Source organism: Megalobrama amblycephala, linkage group LG1 (assembly GCF_018812025.1).
Source record: "Megalobrama amblycephala isolate DHTTF-2021 linkage group LG1, ASM1881202v1, whole genome shotgun sequence".
Classification (NCBI taxonomy): Eukaryota; Metazoa; Chordata; class Actinopteri; order Cypriniformes; family Xenocyprididae; genus Megalobrama; species Megalobrama amblycephala.
Window position 1 is genome coordinate 36,561,013 of NC_063044.1, and position 13,655 is coordinate 36,574,667.

Consider the following 13,655-nt stretch of genomic DNA (forward strand, 5'->3'; position numbering starts at 1 on the left):
TGTTGACTTAACTTTTGTAAATAACAGTTATACAAACTGAAAATAAGTTGTCTGTGACACAAACAACAAAAACATTTAGTTGAGTCAACTTGACATTATTTGTTTTCTGGAGAAAACTATTCTGTAGCAAATCTTTTGTAGTTGAGCCAATTCAACATTTTGTGTCTATATGTGTAACAGACATGCCAGGCTCCACCCTCACTCAATCCCAACGCATTCCATCTCCCGAATACTAATCACCACCACCTGCACGTCATCATCACCGCAATCACCAGCACTTTAAAAAGCCAACACTCACACACACTCACTGTCCAGTCTCGTTGTTTGCTACTTACCTGTATGCTTACCTTAAGGACTCCAGACGAACTACTTAAGCCGAGTTCAGACTGCACGATTTTCAAAGTAGTCGGGTCACTGTTCTTTTCACACTGCATGACTATCTTGGCCAGCATTCAGTCGCTGCTGTGTTCAAACTGCACGATGGATCGGCGACAGAAGGTTTCACACTGCATGACTTTACAATAGGAAGAATCGCCGACAACTCTGTCTGGCACGCAAACTACGTTTCACAACCAAACATACGCGAGATGTGACAAGGAAACAACGCGATATCACGCGTGCAGGACCGGAGTTATTATTATTAAAAACGGTAGCCCGCAAGAAGCTTGCAATACGAGTTGCCTGTGCGCTGATTTGCAGCGAATATAAGAAAAAGAAAAGAAAAATATGGAGGAGGAAATGGTTGGGGAGACTGTGGATTGTGTGTTTCTGCAACGAGAGTTGGAGGTAAATACATAACTTTTCAATGTGCTGCTGTTGCAGATGGTCAAGCAAATGTTTGTGCTTTGTTTTTGTTTGATAGAATTGTAATGTTTATCTGAAACAAAGCCATGCTTGCTGATATTGTGGTCTATAACTCCTCCCCGAACTCTCCGCTGCTCTGTATCTTGCTCTCTCATTGGCTGTCGGTCATCGCCGATGTAGTTTTCAGTCAGAACATTTTTCACACTGCAGGATTTTGAATCGCCGACAGGTCCAAATATTTAGCATGCCAAATATCTCACGGGCGTCGGCGACTCGTCGGCGATTCTATCAGATCACGTATCAGATTCACACTGCGTGATTGTCACTCGCGTGAACGAGCACCGATTTGCCTGTGATTTCGGGCATTTGTCTGCGATTTCTCAAAACCTGTCAGCGAGCCAAAATCGGGGCTAAAATCGTGCAGTCTGAACTCGGCATTACCTGTCTCCGACGTTTCCAGTCTCCCTCCTGTGTTCCTCCTTTGTGTGTGTGTGTGTGTGTGTGTGAGTGTCTCCAGTCTCCTGTCTTCCAAGTCTTCAGTCTCCTGTTTTCCAAATCTCCAGCGCGATCCATTCTCTCCATTCCTGCAATCATCAGCAAGACATCATCTCCATTATCCACCTTTCATCACCTGCACTGCTGTTTTAACTCTGCTGACATCAATAAACTCACCTGTTTGTTTTACATCTGCCTCAGTCCCTTCTGTACTGTAACAATATGATACAGAAGTACTTAAGAATTTAAATATATATATATATATATATATATATATATATATATATATATATATATATATATATATATATCACTCACCTAAAGGATTATTAGGAACACCATACTAATACTGTGTTTGACCCCCTTTTGCCTTCAGAACTGTCTTAATTCTACGTGCATTGATTCAACAAGGTGCTGAAAGCATTCTTTAGAAATGTTGGCCCATATTGATAGGATAGCATCTTGCAGTTGATGGAGATTTGTGGGATGCACATCCAGGGCACGAAGCTCCCGTTCCACCACATCCCAAAGATGCTCTATTGGGTTGAGATCTGGTGACTGTGGGGGCCATTTTAGTACAGTGAACTCATTGTCATGTTCAAGAAACCAATTTGAAATGATTCAAGCTTTGTGACATGGTGCATTATCCTGCTGGAAGTAGCCATCAGAGGATGGTACATGGTGGTCATAAAGGGATGGACATGGTCAGAAACAATGCTCAGGTAGGCCGTGGCATTTAAACGATGCCCAAATGGCACTAAGGGGCCTAAAGTGTGCCAAGAAAACATCCCCACACCATTACACCACCACCACCAGCCTGCACAGTGGTAACAAGGCATGATGGATCCATGTTCTCATTCTGTTTACGCCAAATTCTGACTCTACCATCTGAATGTCTCAACAGAAATCAAGACTCATCAGACCAGGCAACATTTTTCCAGTCTTCAACTGTCCAATTTTGGTGAGCTTGTGCAAATTGTAGCCTCTTTTTCCTATTTGTAGTGGAGATTAGTGGTACCCGGTGGGGTCTTCTGCTGTTGTAGCCCATCCACCTCAAGGTTGTGCGTGTTGTGGCTTCACAAATGCTTTGCTGCATACCTCGGTTGTAACGAATGGTTATTTCAGTCAAAGTTGCTCTTCTATCAGCTTGAATCAGTCGGCCCATTCTCCTCTGACCTCTAGCATCAACAAGGCATTTTCGCCCACAGGACTGCCGCATACTGGATGTTTTTCCCTTTTCACACCATTCTTTGTAAACCCTAGAAATGGTTGTGCGTGAAAATCCCAGTAACTGAGCAGATTGTGAATTACTCAGACCGGCCCGTCTGGCACCAACAACCATGCCACGCTCAAAATTGCTTAAATCACCTTTCTTTCCCATTCTGACATTCAGTTTGGAGTTCAGGAGAATAGGCTTGTTTGAGATGCGCCTAGCCTCGCCTGAAGTTCAGCCGAGAGTAGGCGGCTGCAGTGAGGGGAGGAGTGAAAAAAGGGCAGGCAAGACGAACAGTTCTCTGTTCTCGTAGTGGATCAGAACCTACGAGATCAAAGGCGGATATCGCGGGATTCACACTCGTGCGCTGTGTTGCTGATAAACTGGATGTAATTTAAGTTCTGTTGCTTTTATATGAAAATAAACAATGAACAATACACCCAAAGTACTTGTTATTTGTTTCCATTCGAAAGATGTAGCAATCATTTTTACTTTAATTATAGACATGTTTTTATATATTTTTTTATAAATGACAACGTTTGCATAACCCATGGAGAGATCACTGTGTCAGAGAGTTTGGGAATATTCACACATTATTTTTACACATAAAAACATGATATTAGAGTTTTAAAATCAAACATTTTAAATCAGATCAATACATCACGGTTGTTTAAACCAATAAGCTTTAAGCTGTGTCGTCAGCAAGTCGTTTCCCATCGTGCTTTTGGTCAGCGCAGTCGGTGGAGAGCAACTGCGCTCGACTGCAGAATCCGATGAGGCTGCCTCGCACTCGCGAGAGTTTCTGACACACGTCGGCATGACATCAGAGCAAGGCGGCCCACCCTCGGACACATTTCTAACCAGCATGCATCTCGCGATGATCACCGGTGATCGGTTCTGCGCAGAATTTGCTCATCTCAAACAAGCCTATTGTCTTGACCAGGACCACACCCCTAAATGCATTGAAGCAACTGCCATGTGATTGGTTGATTAGATAATTGCATTAATGAGAAATTGAACAGGTGTTCCTAATAATCCTTTAGGTGAGTGTATATATATATATATATATATATACTAATATATATATATTAGTGGTGGGCTGTTATCGGCGTTAACGTGCTGCGTTAACGTGAGACTCTTATCGGGCAATAAAAAAAAATCGCCGTTAATCTATTCTCAAAGTTGGGTTGGGAGCTGGGTCTATACTACGCAAGCTATGATGACTTTCACCTTGATAGTTTAGCGCGGATGTATACCTAGCCGAACTGACCCTCTGTAAAGACCCGCCCCCCTTAGTTACTGTTGCTTTGTCCGACAAGCCGTGGCGCTGTCACTCCACACACAGTGAAAAATACATCACAGAGCAAAGAGGACACTGACAACACGTCGACAGACAAGACAGAGCAGGTTACTTATGATATTTAACAAAGTCCCAGCTTTCAAACTGTGTAGTTTTTTTAAGAAATTCAAACAATAAAAACCGTTTTGTGGCTCTTTAATGTGTCGTGACCATGACCGTGACAGATTACTGTAGCGTCTCAGCTCAAGAGGCTCATAAACCGATCATCTCTTCCTACGAGTCCATTTATAGCATCAAATAAACATGAATGAACATGAGAATCAATGTTGTTTCAAACGCGGAAAGATGTCAATATACACAATTTTTCAAGTTTAACTCCACCGAGGTTAATCTTCTAACTCCTGTCCTGACTGACTTTTTCGGACAAAATGGCGGATTACTTTTAGTCATTATTTGGGTAACAGCACACATATTCTGAATGTCTTCGTCAGAATTCGAATGAGCCATTTTAATCTAGATTAATCTAGATTAATTCCAAGATTACAGTGAGATTAATCTAGATTAAAAAAAATAATCTATGCCCACCACTAATATATATATTATATATATATATATATATATATATATATATATATATATATACAGGGGTTAAATTGGGATTTGTTATGTGGGGGGGCTCTGTGGTTTCAGGGGTGCATGTGTATGCGAAGACTACAAAATTATCAATTGACAAACTATAACACAAATGCAGATCAAAATCATTCTATAGATGCTGGTAGTGTGCAAAGCTACATCTGATGACAATAAAATCTTTCTGTAGGCCTGTGCCTTCTCCTTTGTGTCAGTATCAAATATAAGAGTGATGCTACCATTAAAGGAGAAAATATAAATACAAAATACAGAGTTTAACATTAAGCCTTGTTTTGTGCTTGTCCTTTGGACAACTAAATTTGTCATTTACTTGTCAGAGTAAAAAAGTAGCTTGCCTGAAAAAAAAAAGGATTTCTTTTTTTGTGCGTGTTGTAAATATAATTTCTGAAACAAGCAACATTCTCATCAGTGTTTTATCAGCAGTGACATATTTAAATCTGCATATTTATGTTATTTACCTTGGGGGTATTTTATTAACCTTTATAAAGGGTATTTCCCCCCAATCTAATTAAATTTGTTGAATCTTTTATTTAAAATTCTTACATTTGATAAATTAAAATAGTAAGACACCATAGGGCTGTTACCAAATTAAATAATGTACACTGAAAAAGTACAACTTAATTCAATAATGTTATGAGATTCTTTAAATAGGCCTATTTTTGAATATACAAATAAATGTTGGTGGGAAATGTATACTTTTAAACATGAAATTAAGCCGCCAGTAGATGGCGGCAAGTGGCCGTCTTAATGAGTGAGCCACTGATTCATTTTTTCAAACGATTCATTCAAAAGGCTGAATCATTCAAGAATGAAGCAGTTGTTTATGATTGGGCCATTGAATCTTCACTCAACCGATTCGTTCAAAACGCTGAATCATTCGAAACGGCTGATCGTAACTGCGAGATGCGCTGCTTCTGCTTTGTTTGGAACTATTTTCGCTGCCACAACAGAACAAAAGACAGGCAATATTGCACCTAAAACGTATAATTAATATTAACTACTTGTTTATTGAACTGTTGTATGAAAGTGTCATTTTTGAACAAGTGTCAATTTCAATCAAGGTGATATCCAGGAATTCAGCACTTTCGGTCGTGTGATGCTTAACTTTATCATATGTCATAAATAGCTAGCTATAAAAACCCCACATACTGAATTTTTATTGCAACATGATAACTGAGTTTCTTTGTGTGAGCAGAGCTCATTTGTTTTGAATTCACCTCAAGAGGTTACGTGAGCCTCAACAGCGCTATATATCCACTATAATCGCAACTTAAGCTAAATGAATCATTCTCGCGTTTTGGTTGTTATTGACATTTTAATCAAGCTACTTATCTGGTCAGGCAAGTAAAATTCTCTTTCACATCAAAAAATCTACTTGTCCTGCAGTCCCGGACAAGCGTATGTCGAGCCCTGGTAAGCCTATGTGCCGGGGCTTAGCCCCGGACGGCCCCGGCCCAATTTAACCCCTGTATATATATATATATATATATATATATATATATATATATATATATATATATATATATATATATAAAATTTTATTAAAAATTAAATAATTACCTTGGATCAAGCTACGTTGTGATGCAGTAAAATGGGTTTTGCTCAATGTTGGAGAAGCGCTTCTGCAAGCGCTTCGTTTTAATACCTTCCTCATCCATTTGTTTCAATAACAGTCTTTGTAGCACAGTGACAGCAGGAACAACATCTGAACGGTAATGGTATTGATGCATCCCTAATTCATACCTACCTAATGGAAAGCTACAATGTAGTTAAAGGAAACTACACCATTAGAGAGTTCAGGAGACTTATGTTCTGCCCATATAATTAAGGCAGCCCAAGGAGCTACTGGCAGAAAAACAACAGACAAGGGTTTGAAAGAGTTTGCTACTCACTGTGTGGCACAACTGATGAACACCACAAGTCTGCAGAGGAAATTAGACATTTTCAATATTCAATATTTTGATGAAAGACTACATGCCAATTTTCCCACTCTGGTCAGGGCTAATGCTTGGTGATTTGAAAAGATTCAAAGACAGAGAGTCCATCAGAGATGAGAGTGACCTACAGAAAACACATGACACAAAATGTCATGCTGAAAACTGGTGACAGTATGTTGAGACAGAGGCACCAGGACTGCAACCGACAGAGAGCGATATAGCATGATACAACATTTCTTCAAAAGCAGATCATGGTGACCTTGATCAAAATCGCACACACCTATAAGAATGTACATTTCAGACACAGTAAGTGTCACAGCTCAAATGTCCAAACCCCGCCCTGCTGAAAAAAACAGCAAATGCTGGTAAGGTAGGTTTTGAAGCTGGTATGCTAGTTTGAGCTGGTTTATGCTGATCAAGTGCTGGTCCTATGCTTGCCCTAAGCCTGAACGCCTCTGCATGAACCCGTGTCTTAAAACAGTTATCAAATCATGACAACCCTATTGGCCAGCGACAGCCTATGACGTCATCATTGCGTGACCCAGAAGTATATAAGGAGCGCCTAGAGAACCAGTCAGTGGCTGCGTCCGAAACCGCCTACTTCTCTACTATTTAGTAGGGGAAAAGCAGTAGGCGAGCGAATAAGTATGTCAGAAGCAAAAAGAGTAGGCGAAAATTACCTGGGTGACGTAATAATTCTCGCGAGATTCGGCCGTGCGCCTACTTAAAGTGCGTCCGAAACCGCCTACTTACCTACTATATAATAGGGGAAAATCAGTAGGCGAGCGAATAAGTATGTCAGAGACCTCAGTAATCATAAATGAGTAGTCGAGAGGTTCCCGGATGGCCTACTACTTCCGCCCAGATTCTGAAGTATTCCTCGATAGATACTTTTCTATCCCAGGAGGCCACGGGAGAGGATACGTCATGATCAAACACGGAGGAGAAAAGCGACGCGGATGCTGTCAAATGTGAGTATTGAAAACCAAATACACGGTTCTTATGTTAAAGTCACATTTGTTGAACTACTGTAGAGTAAACTGCTGAATGTGTAAAGATGCTAGACACTATTGTGATTTTACTGTAAAACACGATTTAGATAACAGGGAGCTCTAGTAAACACACATAACTTAATTCTCCGAAGAGGATACATCTTAAAGATGCTTACTAAATGTTTATTTAACCTTTGACAGGAAAATATTAAGAATATATAAAGTATTATGACTTATGCATGATGGATTATGTTCAATGAGTCATGTGTATGTGCTATCAGGGCTGGGTAGGTTACTTTTATAATGTATTCCACTACAGATTACAAAATACATGCTTTAAAAAGTAATCTGTAACGTATTTCGTTACATTACTCAAGTTTAGTAACTTAATCTAAATACTTTGAAATACTTAAAGGACCATATTAACTTGATGTTCTGTTTTACGTTTACAACCTGTAAATAAACATGACCTCTAGCCACCAGGATTTGGTTTTCCACTAAATTGTATTTTTAACATCAGTTACAAAATATATATCTGCAGTTTATTAGACATTACCTATGTGTTGGTAAAGAATTTCAATATCTTGATAAACAAATTAGGAAAATATTTGTTTCTTTTTACATCACATCCATATTTAATTACTATTGATATATCATTCCTTAATTATAATTGTTAAGATGTGCATCAGAGGGATAACAAAATATTAAATAACAACAATAAAATATTGTTAAAAATATAGGTTGTTTTATAGGTGTATAGAGTCGAATTGACAGTGGTTTAATGGTTTTATTAACAAAGTTTGTTTGTAACATTTACAATGTTTATAAAGAAAATTAAATGATCTACCCAATAATCTCGAGAGAAGGCCTGTATTCAAAGCTGACTCACCTACGGTTTCTCAACAGTGTTTTGCATCTCTCCATCATTATTATATTATATTAACCATATAAACAACAAACAGCGGAAAAACAAAACAAAACAAAAAAACGATTTTTTAAATAATCCTATTTATTTTTTTTACTATTGTTATTAGTGATGCACCTATTTTTATTTTTCATGGCCAATAGAAGCAAACTGGCTGATTCTGATACTGGTTGCATATTTTTTTAAAGCAAATTTATTTGTTGTTTATTTGTTTAAAAAAAATATGTGTAGCTCTTTGATATTAGAGGCAAACACTGGATTTTTATCACAGTCCCAACAAAGATGTTATGAACATGAGCATGAGCAGTTGTTTTTCATTTAAATTATTGTATAATTTCAAGATTAACAGCATGGTCTGACTTTAGCTTTGTGAAATTATGCTACATTACAAAACAAAATCAGCAGACGGACTGAATGAAATGCAAATTCACTCTCTGACAGTAGGTGGCGCTTATGGAACAGCAGCGATATAGCGTTTCCATGGTTACCACTATACACAATGCAGGCTGCGCTGGAGATAGGAAAGGAAAAGCCATCAAAACTTTTCTGAAGACAGTTCCCTTCAGAGATACATTCATATCAACCCCAATTTAACATTTATATTAATCTTCCTATATTTCGCGAGCAGTGAGCTTGTGCATGCTGCAGTATTTTCTCTGTGGCGCGTCTGTTCTCCTCTTTGTGTCTGTATTCAGCATGTGCCTGTGTTAACGTCCTGTTGACAGGCTTAGTAAATATTTCCTGACATTTTGGGAAATTATTACAAAGCAGTTTGTTTGCAAGCCCGGAATAAAGATAGACCAAAATAAAACTAAAAAACTTTTGGATTTATGACCAGTGGACTACTGCATCTATTTTTGATCATGAACTCGCACACGCGCCATAATAACTAAACATTTGGATTTAATTATTAAAGATTTAAAGTTTGTCTGTAAAGTACACCAAGAAACTGGCTTTATAAAACATTATTTAACGTATATGATTAAGTGGATGTTAATTTTATGAGGATTTTGTGTTATTTTTCAAAGACCTAATAAATTATTATACATATTAGGCTAATACTAACCATACAAAGCTCAACGTACGAGTAAATAGGAAAATAAGGAGTAAATAAGTAAAATAACATTTTCGAAGACCAAGAACAGCTTAGGCCTACCTCAAGATGCTTTTTCAGATTAGATGTTGAATCCTTTGAAGCCGATAGAAGTTTTGTTGCAGGTAGACATAGCTTGCATTGCACTGTACGTCCTTTGTCATGTTTATTTAGTAAAACTGAATTTCCACTAGAGAAATGCGTTATGCCCTGTTTTCCCGTCCATTTTTTGCATGCGATCTCATGTCTGATGACTCTGCAGGTTACTAATACTGAACAGGCTGCGCGCGTTTTTTTTTAAACAGAGTCGGAGAATCATCAACATTGGCTCGTTGGTTAAAAATCCTCAAACAGCTTACGTTAATAGCTTATTAAATGACATAAATGACATTAAAATTCAAAGTAATCACTTTGGTAATCTAAAATACTTTTTGAATGTAACTGTAATTTGATTACTATCTATTTAAAATGTAACTGTAACGAAATACAGTTACTCAAATTTTGTATTTTAAATACGTAACGTCGTTACATGTATTTCGTTACTCCCCAGCCCTGTGTGCTATTATGTAGAATTCACTGTTGTCAACACTGTTTACATTACATGAATGCAAGTAAATAAATAAACAAATGTACACTTAACTAGACAGACATAAGTTATCTATTTTATTTGTCCGTTAGTACTGTTAATAAAACAAGGAACATTTGTGTTGGATAAAAAGTGAGTTAAAACAAATCTTCAACTACATCAACATGTGAATGTAGATTTGAGCACATAAATCTCAGAGGAAACTTGAATCTTGTCTGATGTTACAGGGACAGAAATGAATACAAAGTCTATTTAAATCTTAAGTTGTAGTGTATTTTATTTTATTGCAATTTCAAACAGAGTTATTGCAGTACTTTTCTGATTCTTGATGTCTGTGCATTTGTTGCAGAGCTTTGTGTTGGAGCAGGACCTGTGAGGAAAGATGACAGTGGCATTTGTGGAAAAAAAAAGAAAAAGGAAAACCTGAAACAAAAATATAAAGTAAGATCATTTTGTTACTTCTATTACAGAAATCAGATGACATTGTGCTGCTAAAATGACTGCTTTTGTATTATATTTGTGCATTATTGTAGGATGTGAATGTCCTCAGACGGGTGTGAGCAGTGAGGATGGAGAACCACAGCAGATCCTGGGAATGGTTCAGTGTCATGGACGAGACCCTCCATCACTCCTCCTGCCCTTACTGCCTCATCTGGACTGATGTTGATGTGATTTCTTCATCCTCAGTGAGTCCAGAGCCAGAGCTAGACAAAGACCAAACAGTGATGATGTGATTCTGGTCAAGTTTGTTCTGCTCGTTTCTGTTCATACACTGGAGCTTCAAAAGCATCATCAAATAATGTCATGAAGCTTCTGGAAGTCAGGCTCCATTGACTGATATTGTAGAAACTAGCTGGACAAACTTGATCAAAATCAACTTTTGTGTTCAGGGAAAAAAAAAAAAAAATGAACACAGGGATTGAACAGCATGAAGGCAAGTGAATAATGACTGAATTTATTTGTTTGGGTGAACTAACCCTTTATGCCCCCAAATAGAAATATGTATGAAATGTATGTATGAATTTATATTATAGTAGTACCTTGAAAAAGTAAACTTTAAGAAATAAACAGCTTGAATTAGCATTTGAGCTCGAAACACTAACAAAAAAGGATTTTAAAAAAAATCGAATTTACATTTGGCAGATGCTGTTATCCAAAGTGACTAACTGTGCTCTTATTACAGGGATGATCCCGTTGGAGCAACCTGGAGTAACCTGGAGTAAAGTGTCTGGATCAAGCACACACTGGTGGAGACGCTGCAGAGATCGAACCAGCAAACCTTCTGCTGACCAGCTCAGTGGTTTAACCCACCACACCACAAAAGTAATGAAGCTATGACAGAAATTATCATGTAATTGTAAAAATATGAAATGAAGTATGGCAAGAAACTGAATGCTGACATGAATGAAGTGTAAAAAGTTTTCATCTGTTTATTCAGTCATGCTGATGGAGAGCACATGGATGTTTGGATCAGACACAGCAGAGCCATATTGTCCCGCACATCTTCTCCCACTCCTGCTTTAAGGTTGTGGGGTTCAGAGGTCCATCATCATCTTCCTCATCCTCAGGATCAACGATGTCTCCATTGAGAAGAGCAGCAGTGAGGGACATGATGGATGAAGGTGTTCATCAGCTGCTTCATCAGAATAAAGCTGCAGAATTGGCACAGCTGTGTGAGATGGCAGTAGGACTGTAAATACGTGATTGTTAGATCAATACATTTGAATAAAGCTTTGTTTCGTGTGTTGTTGACTTGTACATGCATTTATTTATTTATTGTCATTATTACTTTTATTAATTCTTTACTTTAATTATGCTATTATCAGTAAATTTATATATTTTATTACTTCATGCTTTCATTGACTGTAAATGGAGATGTATCACATCAGCTGTATTTGTCTAGTGTGTGTTCATGCACAGCTGTCATATAACAAAACATTACATTTTGCTTGTTTTACTAAAGAAGTAATATGAAAAGTAATATAATTAAGTTTTGGTTTATGGTTAATGTTGGGGTGTGCTAGCAAAGCAGTTCATTCTGGGGTAATCTAAATTAAGTAGTTTATACTTACATTTTTGGAGTATAAAATCAGTTTTCTCCAAAGGCGAGATCTTCGAGCAGCTGCTGATGTCTTCTTTGTGCAGACATTGCTAACACTGAGGAAAACCGCACTAGGTAGGGTTGATGAGTTACTGGTGCTGTGAGGTGTTAGTGCAACTGTCACTCATATCTTTATTTTATTGCAGGACCTATAATTACATACAAGATCAGGGAAAATACCAGTTGTATCTTTAACAATGAACAATAATAATAAAAAAAAAAACGTGTTTGTATACATCATCGTTTGAAATTATATACAAACACACATAAAGCATGATATTTATATTTTGAATACATCATAATGCATAAAAGTATTTATTTATTATTTGTAAGCCTGAGTTATGAGCCAATTCAACAAGAAAATGTGGAAAAAAATTTGATTTATGCTTGTGGATGGGCATTTTTGCATATAAAATAAAGAAATTAATAACATATTCACACGAATTTGGGTATTTGTAACAAAAAATAAACTCGCATTATAAAAATATAAGAACTTTAAATTAACCCAAAATATATTAGTTGTAGCCTACTACAATTACAAAATTACTGGCAGCTGTTTCTTCAACAAGACCACAAAATAAGCAGTTTAATCAATATCAAGATAATAACAGATAGAAGAATTAAACCTGTCACTCTTTTAAGTTGTTGCGCTTGTGATAACGTCAACATGGCGGATTATTTTCGGATCTCGCATACTCAACGAGATTTGGCTGTTAAGTACCTACTCTTTTGGCGCTTGTTAAGTAAGTACTTATTGAAATTAAGTACCTACTCATTGAGTAGGCGGTTTCGGACGCAGCCAGTATCTTATAGTCTGAGGGACTGTTCAGCAGGCACCCAGGCTTGGCTAAGAAACACAGTGGCTGTGTCAGAAACCGCCTACTCAATGAGTAGGTACTTAATTTCATTAAGTACTTACTTAACGAGCAAGTACTTAACAGCCAAATCTCATTGAGTATGCGAGATCCGGATATAATCCGCCATGTTGACGTCATCATGTGACCTATGACGTTATCACAAGCGCAACAATTTAAAAGATATGACCGACAGGTGCACTAACACCTGATTGATTTCATCAGTAGCTGGACAACAATAAAAAACCTTGTACGGTTTCTGCAACATCTGCCAAAATGTTTGCAATTAAAATGTTTGAAACAAGGAGACGTTGGGCAGCCGCTCGAAGATCTCGCCTTTGGAGAAAACTGATTTTGTACTCTAAAACTGTAAGTACGAATTGCTAAAATTAACATTAGCCCTGAATGATTGCACTATAATATTGATAGGCTAAATGCTGACCAATACGTAATTACATTACATATTTTCTTACTGAAATGATATATTTGTGTAAAATAAGCAAAATGTAAGTTTAATTGTCATGACATTTTATGCATGAATAGTACACACATGCAGCCAATGTGAATACATCAATTTTCAGTTAAAAAAATGAATTAAATATAATTATTTTAATTCATGCACTAACTGAAAACAAGATGAACATAAACAAATGAATAAAACAAATAAATACAAGTCAACAACACATGAAACAAATCTTTATTCA

General features: G+C 37.3%; 1 long non-coding RNA gene across 2 annotated transcripts; it reads left to right on the plus strand.

The window, feature by feature from the left end:
* Positions 1–6,979: 6,979 nt before the first annotated feature.
* Positions 6,980–12,716, plus strand: LOC125246015. 2 transcript variants are annotated; one of them, XR_007179676.1, is made up of 5 exons: positions 6,980–7,371; positions 10,346–10,437; positions 10,530–10,682; positions 11,180–11,319; positions 11,435–12,716. It is a non-coding gene; the product is annotated as an uncharacterized LOC125246015 (long non-coding RNA). The 2 variants fall into 2 exon arrangements; XR_007179675.1 differs by having other exon boundaries at positions 10,346–10,682.
* The last annotated feature ends 939 nt before the right edge of the window (positions 12,717–13,655 follow it).